This window comes from Macrobrachium nipponense, chromosome 30 (assembly GCF_015104395.2).
Source record: "Macrobrachium nipponense isolate FS-2020 chromosome 30, ASM1510439v2, whole genome shotgun sequence".
In the NCBI taxonomy this organism is placed as follows: Eukaryota; Metazoa; Arthropoda; class Malacostraca; order Decapoda; family Palaemonidae; genus Macrobrachium; species Macrobrachium nipponense.
The window spans coordinates 61,357,815-61,376,172 of NC_087218.1; positions in this window are offsets into that span (position 1 = coordinate 61,357,815).

The window sequence follows — 18,358 nt, forward strand, 5'->3', positions numbered from 1 at the left end:
TTTCTTTAACAAAATAGCAGGGATTCCATCAGGCCCTGCAGCAGCTCCATTTTTAATTTCATTAATTGCCTGCACAATATCAGCTTCATTAATTTCTATGTCAGCTAGATATTCACTATTTTCGTCCCTTACTTCTATATCATTATCTTCATTATCTATTCTAGGGGTGAATTCTCTCTTATTCGTTCTGCCAGTATGTTTGCAATTTCCTTTTTTTCATTCCGTTAATCTCCCTTCAATTCTCAGAGGGCCTATTTCTATTCTTCTTTTATTCATCTTCTTCGCATATGAGTATAATAGTTTGGGGTTTTGCTTGATATTTAATAAGGTTTTTTTCTTCGCCAATTCCCATTTTGTTTTTCATTTTCTTTTGATTGTATAATCTTTTGTTCTGTATTTTCTATCTTACTTTTTAGTTCTATAACTTTCCATGCATTTTTTTTCTTTTGCAAGACCTTTTTTCCACTTTCTGATTTTCTGGAACAAGATCCTTCTGTCTCTTGGTATGCATGAATGATGTTTACTTTTCTTCTTCGGTATATATTTATCCACAATTTTCTCTAATATTTTATATAATATCTCCGTATTTACCCTTATGTCATCGCTTACGAAAATGTTATCCCAATCTTTGTTTAATTCTTCATTTATTTCTGACCATTTTATATTTTTACTGTAGAAGTTGTATTTTCCATATCCTTCCCACTTTTTCATTTCTTGCTTATCTCTGTTTTCACTTGCTTTGGAATGAACTGTTAATTTTATGACATTATGGTCTGAAATACTCGCATTATAAACTATTATTTCTTTAACATAATTCACCTCGTTCACAAATACTAGGTCTAAAGTATTTTCCTTTCTTGTTGGCAGGTGATTTATTTGTTGAATGTTGTATTCTAGTAGCATATCTAATAGCTTTTCGAATTGCCTCTTATCTTCTGCACTACTATTACTCTCTTTTTTATATGTATAAGTACATCCACAATCTACGAAAGGAAAGTTGAAGTCACCAGATAGGAGAATAGTCCAGTCCTTGTGATTTCTACATATATCATCTAATTTTTCAATTATTAAGTCAAACTCTTTAGTATTAGGAGGTCTATATATTACTATGTTCATTAATTTTTCAGATTCAAATTCTACCGCTATTAGTTCACATTCTGAGTTACTATATTTCTCATATATTTTTCCTTGTTTTTTGTCTTTCCCATATATTGCGGTTCCCCCTTGATTCCTATTTTTTCTATCTGATCTATAAGTTTGGAACCCTTTTATTTGATCATCATTCCCAGTCTCTAGGGAATACCAGGTTTCACTTATATTCATTATATCTATTTTCTTTTCAATTTGGGTTAGTTCTTCTAAGTACTCTATTTTTCTTTTTGAGTTACTCGTAACTAAACCCTGCGCATTCATCACTATGATGGTTTGCGTGTTTTTTCTCCTTCATTTAATATTGGTAGTAATAAGGATTTTCCCATGTCTCTTTCCTGTTCTGGTATGTTGTTCTTTTTTTCATTTCCAGAAATTCTGACATTAAAAAATCCAACTTTTCCATAATATTTGATCTTCCTTCATCATAATTATTCATTTTGTATCTGAATCTGCAATTTTCTCCGTTTCTGCAATATCCTCTTGCATAATAAATACAGTTATTATCCCTTGAGTAGAATTTTGGAGCTGATGCATTGAAATTTTTTGCTGACATCTCTGCATATCTCATTGGTGGTTTGCTTTTCTCTTTTACCTGATATTCTTGATTTCTCTCTTTATTGTTTCTTTCTTATTTTGGATTTTATTACTTGGTTGGTTATTTATTTGATTATGATTCATGGCTACAGGTGCATATATTTGCATTTTTTGTCGAACTTACATCCTTTTCCTTCTTTTAGGTTTTTGCATATTTTTGGATGCAGATCTCTGCAATCATCCCCATATCCATCTAGGTATGCACATTTACCATATATTTCATAGTTGTGACATACCTTAGAATGTTTGTAGTAACATCTTTCTCCAAATCTGCAATTCCCTCTTTTCAAAAGGTTGCAGATTTTGTCTTTCTTGTCTATTTTTTCCTCTTTCCCGTCATTGTGTAGATCTGGGTAGAGCCTCTTCGGGATTTGCTTTTCTGTTGCCATATCGTAATTTATTTCTTCGTAGGTATGCTGCTTTATTGCCTCATATGTAGTATCAATGAGTATCTCTGCATCCATACTTTTATCTTGTTCTTTGTTTTCCTTATTTTTTTCTGTCATTTCATTTTGTTTACTTCTCTTCCGTTTTCCTCTTCTTCTTCTTCTTCTTCCTCTTCCTCTTCTTCTTCATCCTCAACTATTTGTACATTCAATCTTGATTTAATAACATTGTCTATCCATGATAGACATGTTGAACAAAAAATTCTTGTATCTTTTCTCATATCTTGTATTACCTCAGCACACTATGGATGGGTCGGAATGTTGCATGCAGCACATTTTCTGATTAGGTTTTGTGGATTGACTATGCTATACCAAACCTTACACAGTTTGCATGCTCTTGGCATTCTTTTTCCTAATGCGTCAATTAGGATATTCACAAGATTCACCTTATTCATTTTCTTTGTCGGAATATGTTGGTTTATGTATATTTTCTTTATGAGTCTCTTGACCACTTGGATTTTATTTGGAACTTCTTCAATTATTTTCAAGATGTTTTCATTAGATTTTTTCCAGTTTGAAGGATTATATCCTTCTAATATATCTATGAATGCTTTTGTATCTTTTTGGTTAGGACTGTTGCTGATTTCATAGATGAGAAATGCCAGTTCCCTTCCTGCTACCTCATCGTATTGCGAATCTGCTAAACACGCTAAATTACGCCATCTATTCCCGCAGTTGGAACTTACTGCCATCTTGTTCTGATTTACAGTATTACACTTGATAAACTAACTTAGAAGACGCTTTATCCTACTATTTTCACACTAATCTTATCACCGATAGTTCACGAACACTTCTAGCAGACAAATAGATTACGACAATAAACTAAAACTTCCATTCGATGAAAACATCCAAAAAGGCACAGAACACCTCAGACCTAATAATCTTTTCATTTTCCATTATCCCAAATCCATCGGGAGTTCGCTCATTAACGTATACTTGAATAAAAGAGAAGCCGGGGTTTACAAGATACCGTGTAGCAATTGTAATGAGATTTACATTGGGGAAACTGGTAGATCCAAACTGCAGAGATTAGCAGAGCACAAAAGATCAGAGCGATATGCATCAGCGACTCGGGGATTTTCCTATATATTAGGGACAAAGGCCATGCTATTAACTGGAGTGGGACAGAGCTGGTTTTCAGAAGTAGCTATTTGTACAAAAGGATGATACTGGAATCTGCTATCTTCAATCGAACCAACAATATGAACCTGTCAAGAGGACACTGGAAATCGGATGACATTGATGAACTAATCCTTAGCCGCTTCTCAAGCTGGTGTCCAAGGACATCCGACCACCGGACGAGTCGCTAGACGAGAGTTAATGAGGCCAGAAATCACCAGGGAATATTCTAATCCCATCCTTCCTGGGTGACCAACAGAGATTACTGCCACACCTACGTATATATGCTTGTATATAAACTCTTGTAAGATATCCTATGTCCATATTTTACCAGTGATCATGAGTAGAGAAGGTAGTGCTCGAAATATATGGTTGCAACGTTCAAACAGTCTATTATGGGCCTTTTATCTTCATATTATACTGTTGTATTAAAGTAAAAGACATTCACACACATTATATATATATATATATATATATATATATATATATATATATATATATATATATATATATATATATGCATATATAATGCTATATGAAATCTGGTATTTACTGCTGGACTGGCATAATTCTACTCGTTATATATTAAATCTTTCGGAAGCCCATCTTATGTCAATAAATACATAATCATCACGAATTCAATTTCCTAGGGATTACAAGGATCTGAGTGGAAGGAAATATTGCATAAACTCCCATTGCCTGCCGCTATCATTTGTACCTGTGAATACATACAGACATGAAGACATATAAATAAGTGCCCTTACATATACAGTACACCCACACCAACATAAATACACATACGAGTATATGTATATAGTATATACACACATCCATACATGCATATATGTGTCTAGTGTTCGAGAAACTTCGGTGCCAGTCCATTTATCATTTATAATTCCCCTTCGGGATTGTTCCCGAAGCAGTGTGAATTGGATATTAAACGACATTTGTAGCTTGATGATTACACACACACACACACACACAGATATATATATATATATATATATAATATATATATATATATGTATATATATATATATATATATATATATATATATAGATATATATATATAATATATATATATATATAGTGTCTGAGTGTGTCAGTGCCTGTCCAAAATATACATCTCCCACTAACCAGAATTCAAGAATCTGGTTCACCCAGCTAGTCCTGAATGGCCAAGCAGAAATAAGCAAATCACAATATAAGAAAAAGTATTTCCCATTCATTCTGAACTGTTCCTGAAGCAAGTTTAGGAAATAATTTTTACGTAATTATGTTAACAGCTGAAATGGAATTATTCTCACAGCAAAAGTGACTCATGTCCGTAATGAGGTCATCAAGATTTCCACCCAGATAATATCAAGCACATCTCGTCTCGTGATGGAATGCTGCTCTGTGTGTGATTCAGATCTGCATCGAGAGACTCATTTCGAAATTTCTGCAGCGACGAAATATAAATTGCAAATCCAAAAGTTAAGAAAAAGGGAATGACAAGATTATTAAAGACGGTGAACTTTTCAAGAAAATAAATTCCTTATGTGAATGCAGATCTACGAGTAGATTAGAGCAGAAATACAAACTATATGCATCTCACTCTTGTCGATATACTTTTGACCTAAACTATGTTGTACTTGAAAATTTCTTGACATCGTTACATTCAACAACTAATTCAAACGGTGATTATGAACTCACCTGTTGATTTATTTGCCTTTTTTTTTTTAAAGTACGTGAGACTTAAAAAAAACTTTGAAATTAATTTTATTTACAAAAACATCCAAATCGCAAAATGGGTCCATCTTTCTTTTTTTCCTGTTGGAAGTAAGCGATCTCTGCCAAGGCTAAGCAATCTACCGCCACCATCATAACAAGAAAAGGCCCCTTATCCAGATCCAAATAACATGTCATCCTTTTTAGTATTCTGTGTGATCCAGCAAACAAAAAACAAGGCATACAGAGAGGCAGACAAATAAAAAAATAAATAAATAAACCGAGAATAAATACATGACCTCGTGGATGTAATTACAGAAGAAGAAAAAATGACGGCCAACGTCAACTGGAGTAAAGTGAGAAGCGAAGATCGAAATGGAGAGAAACTGGACAGTCCAACAGCCAAGGAAATCATTTTCTATAAATTCAAATAGCCACGATAATCTGATTTAACTGTACTCCGTTGTCACTCCAACAATGGCTGGTATCGATGAAGCAGCGGTGCAGGGCTGTACAATGGAGGAAATTACAAAAAATAACCCTCTTATTAGGAGGAAGAAAAATGCCCCGGGATATAAAAATGAACAATGGACCAGATATTGTAAGAATGGACGACTGAGGAATCGTGACGATCACCGGAAGAGAAGCCAGATGAAATGCATGAACGGACAGATGAGAATCAATAGCGGAGAACTAACTGTAAGGATGAATGGCCGAAGCTAGAAAACCGCGATTGGAAAGAACATCATGACACGACATGACCCACGAAATGCATGCACTAATTCAGTGTTTTTACACAAAATAAACGGGCAAGTCTTTTAACGCAAAAGCAAGATATCTGAGAATGAACTCTCAAGTCAATAAATAGAAGGAGAACTCGTACTCTCCTGTTCTTTCTTATCGATTCCATATAACTACAACCGAATAGAATAAGTTGGTGGGCATCGTGACCTTTATGACCCTACAATCCATTCAGTTAATTCGCGGAGAAACGTAAAATGTCCTTTAAGCTCATTGACTTCCATAAAACCGGCCGGTGAGCCGTGAAAGCGATTTTTTCTCGCACTGGCGGCCGGAATATTGGAACAGAAAAGGGAAAAGGGGAAAGTAACAGCCAGACGACAAGATCGAAATATGCTTTATTGAAATGAAGACAATAAATAAAAAAATTATCGAACAAGAAATGAAACTAAAAGAAACCTCTCTCATTACATTAAACAGTCGATACTCACTCTGATGAACACGAAAATAAATCCCCATACATTGTTGGGAAAAATATGATCAATTAACTTCAATTTTCATGAGAGAGAGAGAGAGAGAGAGAGAGAGAGAGAGAGAGAGAGAGAGAGAGAGAGAGAGAGAGAGAGAGAGAGAGAGAGAGAGAGAGAAACAAGTAGAAGCTTATTTATCCTGGGGAAAACACATTAAGGACCTAGAAAAATCAGGTTTCAATGTTGATATTTCGAAAAGCTCGCTTTCCTTTCAAAGAATTCCTTTCTCATCAGCGACATCTTTATTTCCCCGGTTCCCAACGACGATATAGAAAACAAAAAAACTCCCGTTTCTAGTCTCACAGTCACTGTATTAACAGTGAAATATCTAAACTAGCTATCGTTCGATTTACCCAATGCTGGTGGAATAGAACTATCTGGTATGCAAATCAAGCCCATGTCGTAAGTATACATTACATCTGGTTGATACATTTCGTATGAAATAAATAATTGCAGTCACGTATCTTTTCGCTTACGTCATGCTATGAAAGTACAAGTCACCACGAACCCAACGTTGCTTCAATTTTAGCGATATGGAGGTAAGATGATAGGCCCTGGTTATTCATAACCTTCGTTTTATAAGACCTAAAGTCCTTAGCTTTCGTCAGGTACTTAAAGTCTCCAACGTTTCCTAGTGCTAATTTCAGGGGAACCCAGTTCTAGTAAAAAAAAAATATATATATAATTCAATTAAACACACCTATAATTCAAAAGCTATATAAACAAAATATTCAAGAAACTTAAAATGGATAAGTAATCGAAAGACATTCACTATTGTTAAAGCACAAAGAAGTAAATTTTAGAATCAACATCCAAATTACCTCGAAAATGACAAATAAAGGCCTATAAAGAACTCAAGAAATAAGCCCTTTAAATACATAAACAAACAAAGAAGAAGGTTCATTCATTACAGAAGTAAAGGACGAGAAGTGAAAGAATAACAATTTGGACCAGAAATTTGGGATATTATTCCCCCAAATTTTTAGACGATAGCTTTTAATTTTGCATTTTCTTTTTCCCATTCTTTCTTATTTTTAGAAGCAGGGAGTAAGGCACTTTATATGCAACTGATAGGACTCTAGGGCGATGAATAAATATAGTTCCCGTATCAGCTCCATGCAGCGGACCAGAAGAATCCAGGGCTAAAAATAATCTCATGACTGCGGGGTTTTTTCAAATGGGTTAAAACCGCACGTGTGGGAAGCTACGCTTTCTTCAACTGCCCACCCATATATATATATATATATATATATAATATATATAGATATATATATATATATATATATATATATATATATATATATATAAAAGGTAATAAAAGTCCACACTCATGTTAGCTGTGTATTAAAAAAACTTTATAAAACTGGAGCTTTCATCTACTTGAACAGTAGACTTCATCAGCCGAATCGATTTTTCCTTTCTAAAGGTACAAAGACATAAAGTCACGAAGGACAGGAAAGACGCTAGAAGAGTCTCAAAGGGAGAAAACAACAGAGGACACAATATCATAATCATGTTATTCTATCGTTAATCTGCTGTTTAGCCAAGCTCCTCAGGAATAAGGAAAAATTATTCGAGAATCTTTCCATTTACTTTTTCTGGTCGATGGACCGTTTCTCCACCCCACGCATACAAGGCTTTTTATTACTGCATGCAGACGTTTGAATTTGAAACATGATGTCATTGGGGTGCTAAATTTCTACTGGTCGGTGGGTCTCCTTCTATCGCTGGCTGCTGGCCAACAGCATGGGCATTCCTGGTGCTCTGGACGACGCATCCTATGCCTCGGTTTGCAGCCAAGGGCGTTATCCGCATCTCTGGCCAATAGTCTTAATTTGCTGCATTGTCTCCACCCGACTGTGGTGCTTGCGTATGGTCACACTGTGTCCCGGGCTTTAGATAGTTACACTATGTTCGAAATAGAATATTATTATAAATGTTGAATGTAACTATCTAAAGCCCGGGACGCAGTGTTACCATACGCAAAAACCACAAGCTGGTGGACAGATGGATAAAAAAACGAGTATAGTCATGTGCAGGGGTGTTTTGTTGCTCGTGTCTCCCTTTGGATTCTCAAGGATGTCCTGTGGTTTCCTTGAAGAAGGGAGCATGAAGTGTGTGTTCCTCCTTATATTAATTGCAGGCTGTTGTTAATTTATACTCACAGCTTCTGCTTTTTGCAATCTGTGGAACCGAGATTCTCTACGCACGATCTCCCTGCTTTCTGATAATTCTTCTAGTGTTGGCTTAGGGTCGTGGTCGTCTACGTTGTGTTGAAATATTGCTCTTTGGTTACAGTGAGCTTGTAATCACATACGCAGAATTGTAGTGGTATGGCTTATGTAGTAATTGCCGAGGGCTTGACATGTCCGTTCATTACAGTTGAACTAAGTAAGGAAATTCTCTTGCCAGGAGTCATAGATTTCATATGCCGTCAATTATTCTCTTCATGGCTTTGACCACATCTTTGAAGTGGCTGTGATGTGCGGCTTTGTCATGCAACATGATGTGATTGCTGTCGTATCTGTTACCAGTTAGGAGCTGCCTGATATGTTCAAGCTCTCTGTTCATAGCTTTCTTTGTGGAACAGTGCATAAGTGTATGATTCATCTACTCTACTATCACAAACCATATATAAGTGTCTGGGCACTCCCCAAGGGCGTTAAGGCACTGACCCACATAAGTTGCCTTTTGGTATATGGTAGTATTGTAATTGTCTCCTCTCTTCTCCACATTTACATCCAAGAAGGGAAGTTGGCCTTCGACACCATGTTCAGTAGTGAAGTTTAGGTTGAAGTTCCTCTTCAAGGGATTACTGTATACATGGCTTCTTTGTCAGTATCGATGCACTAAAGATGTTATATATAGTATATTGGGCAAATATCTTCGGTTTAGAGGGGTATTAAAGGTTCTTTCCTCGACATCTGCCATGTTCATATTGGCATATAAGACGCCAAGGGGGGATCCCACGGCGACATTATCTACCTGTCGAAAGAGATTACCCCTATGAGAGGAAGGAGGCCTCCTTTGGTGCCGATTTGGATATGATGTCGAATGGCATCTTTATTATTTCAAATATTTGTCCTTATTCCTTAGAAGTGAGAAAGCATGGACTGATTCAGTCTTGATAAGAATAAAGTATCTGCAAACAATGTCACTGATTTCAATAGAAATTGGGTAAGAGGAAAATATGCCCAAACAGCATACATCTCCCATGGAAAGTTGTTAATAAGACTCTTCAATGACGACTCCTGGAAACTGAAGGAAGACTACAGACAGCCAGAACGAAGAAGGAATCCGGGTGGGTAGAATTTAAGGAGGATTTGTGTGATGCGACGATGGATATGCTTCTAAATTCCCGTAGGAGTCAAAACAAAGACATTAGCGGATTAGTACCAATATCATCCAAAAGAAAATAATGTGGTAAAATAAAGGCCCAGTCAGATATGAGAAGCCTTCAAATGGATACATTAACCTGGCTGATATAGACCTCACTGATGGACAGAAAATTCTCCTCAACCTTGGCCCTATGTATCATTTCATTAAAAAGCCCCAAGAGGAAGTGGAGCGCATCAAAACTGAAACCCTTGTGAATGAATTGCTCTCTCCAGGGCAAAGGAAAGGTAACCCTCTCTAGTACCATTTGGGAGGAACTTGTCAGGGAAGCTGGAAGCTAACAGGGTAAATTATAGGAGTAAGGTCATCGCCCCTCACCTGAAGGAAGCCACCGCCAGCTTCGAAAACATCTGAACATCATCAGGCAAAAGATCACCAAATAAGTCATCATGAAATGTGAGGAATATGACAATAATATGGGCAGCATCCTGAGTGACCCTACGAAATTCCAGCCCCTACGGAAGGACCTTACTGAAAGCCTGAAGAGAAATCTGAATGCGATAGTTAAGAAGATAAATTCTGAAAATTGACTAATGAAATGGCTATGATTATCAGACTACGGAACAGGCTATTGTTATCGCATCGTGAAGACCCATAAGGTTGGCAATCCGTTGAGCCTTATATTTGCCCAAGTTAACTCTCCAAGTTATGAAATAGCATGGATTCTGAATAAGTTCATCATTCCTATCCCTAGTGGGTATTCAGTGGTCTCCCTGGTAGAGTTCATCAATATTTTGAATACTATGTCTCCAAACTCTATCATTGCATTGCTAGATTTAGGAAGCCTATTCAGGAATGTACCGGTAGATGAAACCCCCGATATTATAAAGGCAAGTCAATCACTCAGATGCCACGCCCCTGACATACAAGAAGATGTCTTCTCGAAATCTATACCAAGGAGGCCCTTTCTTATCACATAAGGGTGACCTCTTTCGACAGGCAGATGATGTCGCCATGGGATCCCCCTTTGAGTCTTATTTGCAAATATGTACAAGGCAGATGTCAAGGAAAGAATCTTCAATTCCTATCCAAAACCGAAGATATATGCCCAATATATAAACAACATCTTCATTGCCACTGATACTGACAAAGAAGCCACACATATACAGTACAGTATGCTTGAAGAGGAACTTCATTACTGAATATGGTATCGAAGGTCGACTTCACTTCTTGGATGTAAACGTGGAGAAGAAAGGAGACAGGTACAATACTACCATGTAACAACCATGTGGGTCAGCAACTGAAAACTCTGACACTTACTACAAAAGCTCTGTGGTGTCTTTGTTTTTGAGATGTGCAATTGTGCACTGTTCCACATGGAAAGCTACAGACGCAGATCTCAAACCTGCTAGGTAGCTCTTAACTCATAACAGATACGACAGCAATCCAACAGAAGGTTGCATAAGAAACAGTTGAACACGTATACCAGCATACCAGTAATGATGCCTACTTCACCGAGAAACTTCATACTATATTGCAAAGCAGCAGATCATAGCGACTTCAAAGATGTGGTCAAGGCCATAAAGAGAATAATTGACAGTGGCACGACATCTATGAAATAGCACAGCCTGCCGTAGAGAGTTGTAGGAGTCAACTAATGTAGTATATTAAATTAAATGTAATGAAGGGACAAGTCAAGCCCTCAGCAATTACTACAGAAGTAAGTCACATCACTATCACTCTGCATAGGTGATTACAAGCTCACCACAACCAAGGAGCAATATTTCAACACTACATACTACGACTGTAAGCCAACAACAGAAGAATTATTAAAGTGATGTACAGAGATTGTCCATGAAGAAGCCTGGTTCCAAAGACTACAAATAGCAGGAGATGTGAGTATAAAATTATAAATTAACAATGGACTGCATTAAATATAAAGAGGAGCAAAGACTTCCTTCGCCCATTTTAAAGGAAACCACAGAATATCCATGAGAATCCAAAGGAGACATGAGCAATAGAACATCCCTGGATACAGCTACCAACAATGAAGCAAATCAAGACTATCAGCCAGAGACAAAATCACGCCCTTAGTTGCAAGCTGAGGCATAGGGTGCACCAGGAAATGATGCCCATGCTGCCACTCAGACAGCCAGCGAGAGAATGAGACCCATTGATCAATAGATATTTAGCACCCCAATGACATGTATGAAATTCAAGTCTGTATGCAATAATAAAATCCGTGTATGTTGATTTGTATTACACGTCGCTGAGGGAAGTGGAGAAACGGTCCATCAACTAGAAAAAGTAAATGGAAAGAATCTTCGATGATTTTTGTATTCTGTCTCGCTCCAAGTGTCTCATCTTCCATGTGCGCAATGTGTAAAGGCCCACTTACATAGGAACGGATTACCAATCGTTATAAGAAACAAATATAACAAACAGGTATACACCAAAGCTACTAACATCGTACGCTGCCAGAATGGCCTATAAACAATTAGTAACTCGTTCATATGTACAGCAGGCTTTAACCAATTACATCATGTGGAAGACGACACACCTGGAGCTTGACAGAATACAACAGCTACTCACAAACAACCGATTTGAAGAAAACATGATACAATCAGAAATATGAAAGTTATGAAAGTTTTTTTAAAATACTACGCGCATGACAACACCACAGACCAACAGGATGAGAAGACAGGACAACATATATCAATATACTACCAAACTAACTTTAGCAACAAATATAATAACAACATCAACATCATTAAGAGGATCGTTGAAAAGAACGTCAAGCCACGAGCCCCTATACCAACATAAACATACGGGTATATTGCAAACCAAACCTTCTTGCACCATGCTCACCCACACTTAAGGAGATGATCACTAATGTAATTTATAATTCACTTGCCCCGAGGAGGAATGCAGCCCTTCCAGAGAAAACTACTTTGGGAGAACATCTACAACTCTCGGATGAAGATTGCTTTGCCCACAGAAACACAGGAGCCATCTTCCAACACTACATAGACAAACACGACTAGAAACCATCATTACAAGACTTGATAAACAACACCAAAATAAAATACAGATGCAATTCATATTGGGACATAACCATAACAGAAAACAGTTTTTATAGGTACAAGGTCAAGGTCAACAACACCAAGTGGAGCCACGCCAGAACACGACACGGGAAAAAAATCAATAATTTTATCTAGGATAGAAGATGCGGAAGTACTGGAATGTAGAACCAATACTGTAACATAGTTTTAAGATGTAATAACATACTATAAGGTAAATATAATGGAAAGAACTATCCACCCCCTTGTAATTTGTGAACCAAACATTGTAACCAAGAAATATGGTAACCTCTCGTAATACAATCCTGACGGTATAAATAAAGCAGAGGATGTCGTATATATTAATTATTGCTTGAGAAAACCCGAGACAGGGCGAAACAGACCATAGCAACAAATAGAAAACATATCCCGAATCTGTATACTTATCCAGAACTTTGAAGAATTATTGAAAACAAGTATTGAAAAGAAGTCAATGCCACAAATGTGGTTGCCTACAACGAATTTTGTGAAAGAGAAACTTTGCTAGAAACACACACACAGGTATATATATATATATATATATATATATATATATATATATATATATGTATATATATGTATATATATATATATATATATATATATATATATATATATATATATATATACTATATATATATATATTAGAGATGTGCCCAAAGTATCGGTATCGGTGAATTTCTGGCCGATACCATCCGATACTTTTGTCATTAGTATAGGAATTTAAAATCCTTCTAGTACTTTTGCTGAGAAAATAAGGCTGAGAAAAGAAATGGGAGAGGAAGATAAGTTAGTTTCTTCAAATAGTGGCAGTGGTAATGATAATATAGACTTACCAGATTACTGATTCATTCAATTTTGAAAAGTGCTTTGAACAAATGGTATATCAGAGTAATGAAGGCGATACTGAATCTAGAACTATACAATGTTTTTTTTTCATCTGTCCATCCGCCTGTGGTGTTTGCGCATGGTAACACTGCGTCCCGGGCTTTAAATAATATCCTATTTCGAATATTAACGGTGTAATTCGCATACAGTAAGTTATTAAAACACTTTTCAGTTGCAATTGCACACCCAGATATCCTTTTATTTACCTAAAACTTACACATAGCGTAACTATCTAAAGCCTGGGACGCAGTGTTACCATGCGACAATACCACAGGCGGTTGGGAAAAAAAAAAATCACCAAAACCCAAGAAAACTTCAAGTACTTGCATACAGTTACTTAGTTACTTAAAACTGAAATTGACAAATACTTAGTTATGCAGAAACTTCCTCTAGATGGTAAGCCTTTGGATTGGTGGAAAGGTAATAATCATTTCTTTTCAGTACTAAGTGGTCTAGCAATATAGTAAACATGTCTTTTCACTACCAAGTGATCTAGCAAGTATGTATGTATCTGTCTGCTCCTCCATCTTCCGTTGAGAGTGAGCGATATTTAGTATCGGAGGCAACACTTTCTCACCCCTTAGAAACAGATTTACATCAAACAATGGAGTAATGTTTGTTTCTTAACTACAATTTGAGGGTACTTATCTTTGAACAAAATAAATTAGAAATCTAGAGCGCTTTTCTTTTTTCTCAAATACAATTTGCAAAGTAGCTGCCTAGCTGGCATAATATTAATGTTTCTAGCACTTCAGGTGAATTCGTTTTATAAATCAGGACTAAGAACATTATATCGAAAGAATTCACTGGCCTAGTTTTCATTACAATCTGCAATTAAAAAAGCTGTTTTCTAATCTAAAACTCAAGTCTCTGATTGGTTGGTAGGTTTAAGCAAAGAATTTTGTTTTCCAACGATTACACTTTTCTCTCTGTCTTTCTCACTAGTTCTGTTTTTCATTTGCTGCCTTAATTATTGCACTCATTATAATTACTTATTTTTCTTCATCTAATTTGACATTTACAATACTATTCTCTTAAACCGTGGCTCTTATCTTTCTCTCTATCGTTGTTCGTTGACAATTTAGACGTCTATGTGTTGAAGGTCCAATTTAACCGAACTCGGGTAGTACAATTCTTTGGATTTTTATTTAGAAATTATGGCAAGACTGCTGTAAGGTGCAGATGCAACCTCAGCTCATTATGAATTATTTCTGTTTTTTGAAACAACGGTTAAATTTCGAGGGTCCAGTCGTGATTTTCACATTTTTTTTTCTTTTTTTTTGCTGATACCTGGTACCTTGGGGTCTATATCTCTACAGCTGTTTTCACAGAGTCGAGTGTCGTGGCTAAAATAGCAAATTTTGCCGGATTCAAAATTTCATACTGAACATGTACACATATAATACTACATTGAATATCTGTTTCATCTGTTACAATAAGTTAGGATTGAAAAGCGGCTACGACGACATTTGATGAATCTGTGGCCCTCGTTTGTAGGGGACGAAAGGAGAAACTCTCTCATTTACTTTTCTTGTCACTGACTTCGTTTCATGGTTGAAGGTCATTTCCACGTTACTTATAATGTGACTGCTTATTACCGAATCTCATTTTTAGTCGTGTTTAGAATATCAGGATTTTCTGTTTTCCTTCTTCTGTGCTCTTCCATCACGCTTTCCCGATACTCAATATTTGTTAAGAATTCTTGGATCTTATCTAGTCCCGTGACAATGGATTCCCTTTTACTGCAATCGACGAATGCTTCTTCTTGTGGCGAAGATGATCGATAGCAGCACTAATTGCGTTCTCTCCTTGAGCACTCAGTCGTTCCACCATTTTTTAAAACTTACCTCGTCGAAGAATAACACTGCCCAAGCTCAGTCTGTTTCTTTTCGATGGAGATGATGATTTCATCGTTATACCTACGTAGCATAAATGGAAAGGATAGGGTACTCAGAAAAGACTTCTTCAATGTAGCAAAAACATATACGTGTTAGTAAACAGGGCTCCAAGAGGGTATCCCGTTGACATACCCTCTGTCTGGGTTAGCATCTCGCTAGCGAGGGACATGGTTCGATTCAAGGGCGAAGACGAAGCGACCTGGTTATGAGAGACTGAACATATACGAAGTGCCAAAGCTCCCACCAGCCCCCCTCCCCACAAAATTGACCTGGGGGAGCCAGTAAGTACGTTTATGCGTCCCCCCCCATATCCCCTATAACTCAAACCCCGAAGCCTAGTTTAAAAAAATTTGTGCCACAGAAAATTTATAATATGACTAACAGAGTACATGAGGACGGGAAATTCGTCTTAAAATTCATATTGAAGACAGAATGGAAATCACCTTCAGAAGTCACTCCCTCTATGAGGAAAAGACATTTATATGCAAAAATGTAAATAACTCTCTAATAACAAGATTTTCATTCCATTATTAATAATAATGTTATAAACTCCGTTAACTCTAAGATACAGCCCTGTTGTGTTAGCACTGTAAATCTAACGAACAACAATAAACTACAACAGCAAAAGCATATCATAAACGTGCGAAAAAATGCATAATCTAATAAGAACAGATATTTGCATTTATGCACAATATTTTCACTATTAAAACATACGTCCTCCTTTAAGGACATCAAAATCAACAATACATTTCACCCCTTTAAGAGGAAGTCCCTTCATTATCATAACAAAAGGAGATGGACAATTGTCGAAGCTGTCAGGGGTTGGGAGGCATTGTATACACAGAGCGACAATGAAGTCAGTGTCTGATCATTATTACAGTTATATACTGGATTATCGGACACAACATGTTTACAGGGCACCTCACCTTAAAGCTAATTTATTTGATCTTATCTCTCATACTAAGGGCCACGATTTAGGAACTTGCTTCAAATGGTTCGAAAAAAACTATAATACCCTTGTATTGTCGAGGCTTGACGGAAATACAAGCACCAAGGTCGTAATCTATAGTAAGATCTAATACATGAGGAAGTAACAGACCGGCCTTCAAAATAATTAAGGACCGTAAACTGCGTTCAACGAAGTAAGGAACATACGTGACTGATTAGTTCACGGACAGATTCATCTGGCATAGCAGCAAGTAACTGAATTATCACATGAAAGGATATCCAAGGAGAGGGTTCTTCTAAATTTTAGCTCTAGTGCGTCTTCCTTCAATAGCTGATCTTGGAAACGATGAATTTTTCTAAAGACTTTGAGCATTCCTGGGATATACTGAAGGTTTCATAAGATTTTTAAAACTTCCAGTATGAGAATGAACTAATAACAATAAAAAAGCTTTTTTTATTATTATTGAAAACGCTCTAATGTATAATTTTTTCAAAGCAATCTGAAAACATTTCATGTGCATCTGATGATTTTTCTGAAATAATTATGGTGAAGTGTCCACAATAAGAATGAAATTTCTTTTTGCCAAGGAGAAAGTTTTGTAAGACAGACATCCAGAAATTTTAAGATCTTTCCTTATAGATGGTAGTTTTACCTTAGAATTTGAAAATTTTTCTTAGATAAGCTAAACAATTTTGAAAGTTTTACCATACTTTTAACTCACTTCAGATTTTAAGACGGAAGTCCAAAGAGGCTTTTGAGGAACAAGAAATATTAATTTCAGTAAAGCCTGATTCCATGTACCAGTGATCCTGTACTACAATGTTCTCTGCAACCCAAAATATAAACCATAAATACAAAATCCAATCAGCAATTCTTTTCGTGTGTGAAATATTTATGATATGCGAGTATGGATCGCACGCTTATTATCAAAATAAGAGAAAAAGTGAAGTTCAAGAAATCTGTACAACACTCATTCTTGGAATTCTTAGGAAGGCCCTTTTCTCTATCTGCCACCCCCGTAGGGAGTTAGTGTCGTCAGTGCACCTCATTCGGTGCGATGTGGGCATTACTTAAGGTTCTTTGCAGCGTCCCTTCGGTACATAGCTGCAACTACTTTCATTCCTTTAACTGTACCTCCATTCATATTCTATTTCTTCCATCTCACTGTCCACCCTCTCCTAACAGTTGTTTTATAGTGCAACTACGAGGTTTCCCTCCTGTAACACCTTTCATACCTTTCACTGTCAATCTCCGTTTCAGCGCTGAATGGCCTTAGTTGCCCCAGTGCTTGGCATAATGCCAAAAATCTATATAAATAAAAAATCTATCTGCCACCCCGTAAAAAGTTACGAGATACTCCGTCATGGTACATAAGACCCTGATCTCGTGTACTGATGAAAACTAAATTTCTTGTTCCATACTCCTAAAGAACCATATTTAAGTGGAACAATGGATAATCAGAGAATTTTCCCAGAAGAGCAGTTCACTCTAAAATCAATTTCGCATTCCTATGCGGATGGTGAAATTAATAATTGCTTCAGATTACTAATCACTATTACTGGAACCAAAAACTCCCAGGTGACATCACATAACCATAACCAAACTTGCCCATATTAGAACTTGCACAGACCTAGAATTCAATCTAGTAATTTATTAAACAGCAACTAGAAGGTTTCCCCGGTAAATCAGATAGCAGTGTACATCTAACACAGACACCACAACTCAACAACACAACAACAACAAAACACCCAAGGACCACAACTCAACAACACAGCAAACCAACAAGGAACACAACCGCAACTCAACAACTAAAAAAAAAAACAACCCAAAAAGGCAACACACAAACACCCACTAACGACACCAAGGAATCACAACAGCTCACCAACAACAACCCTC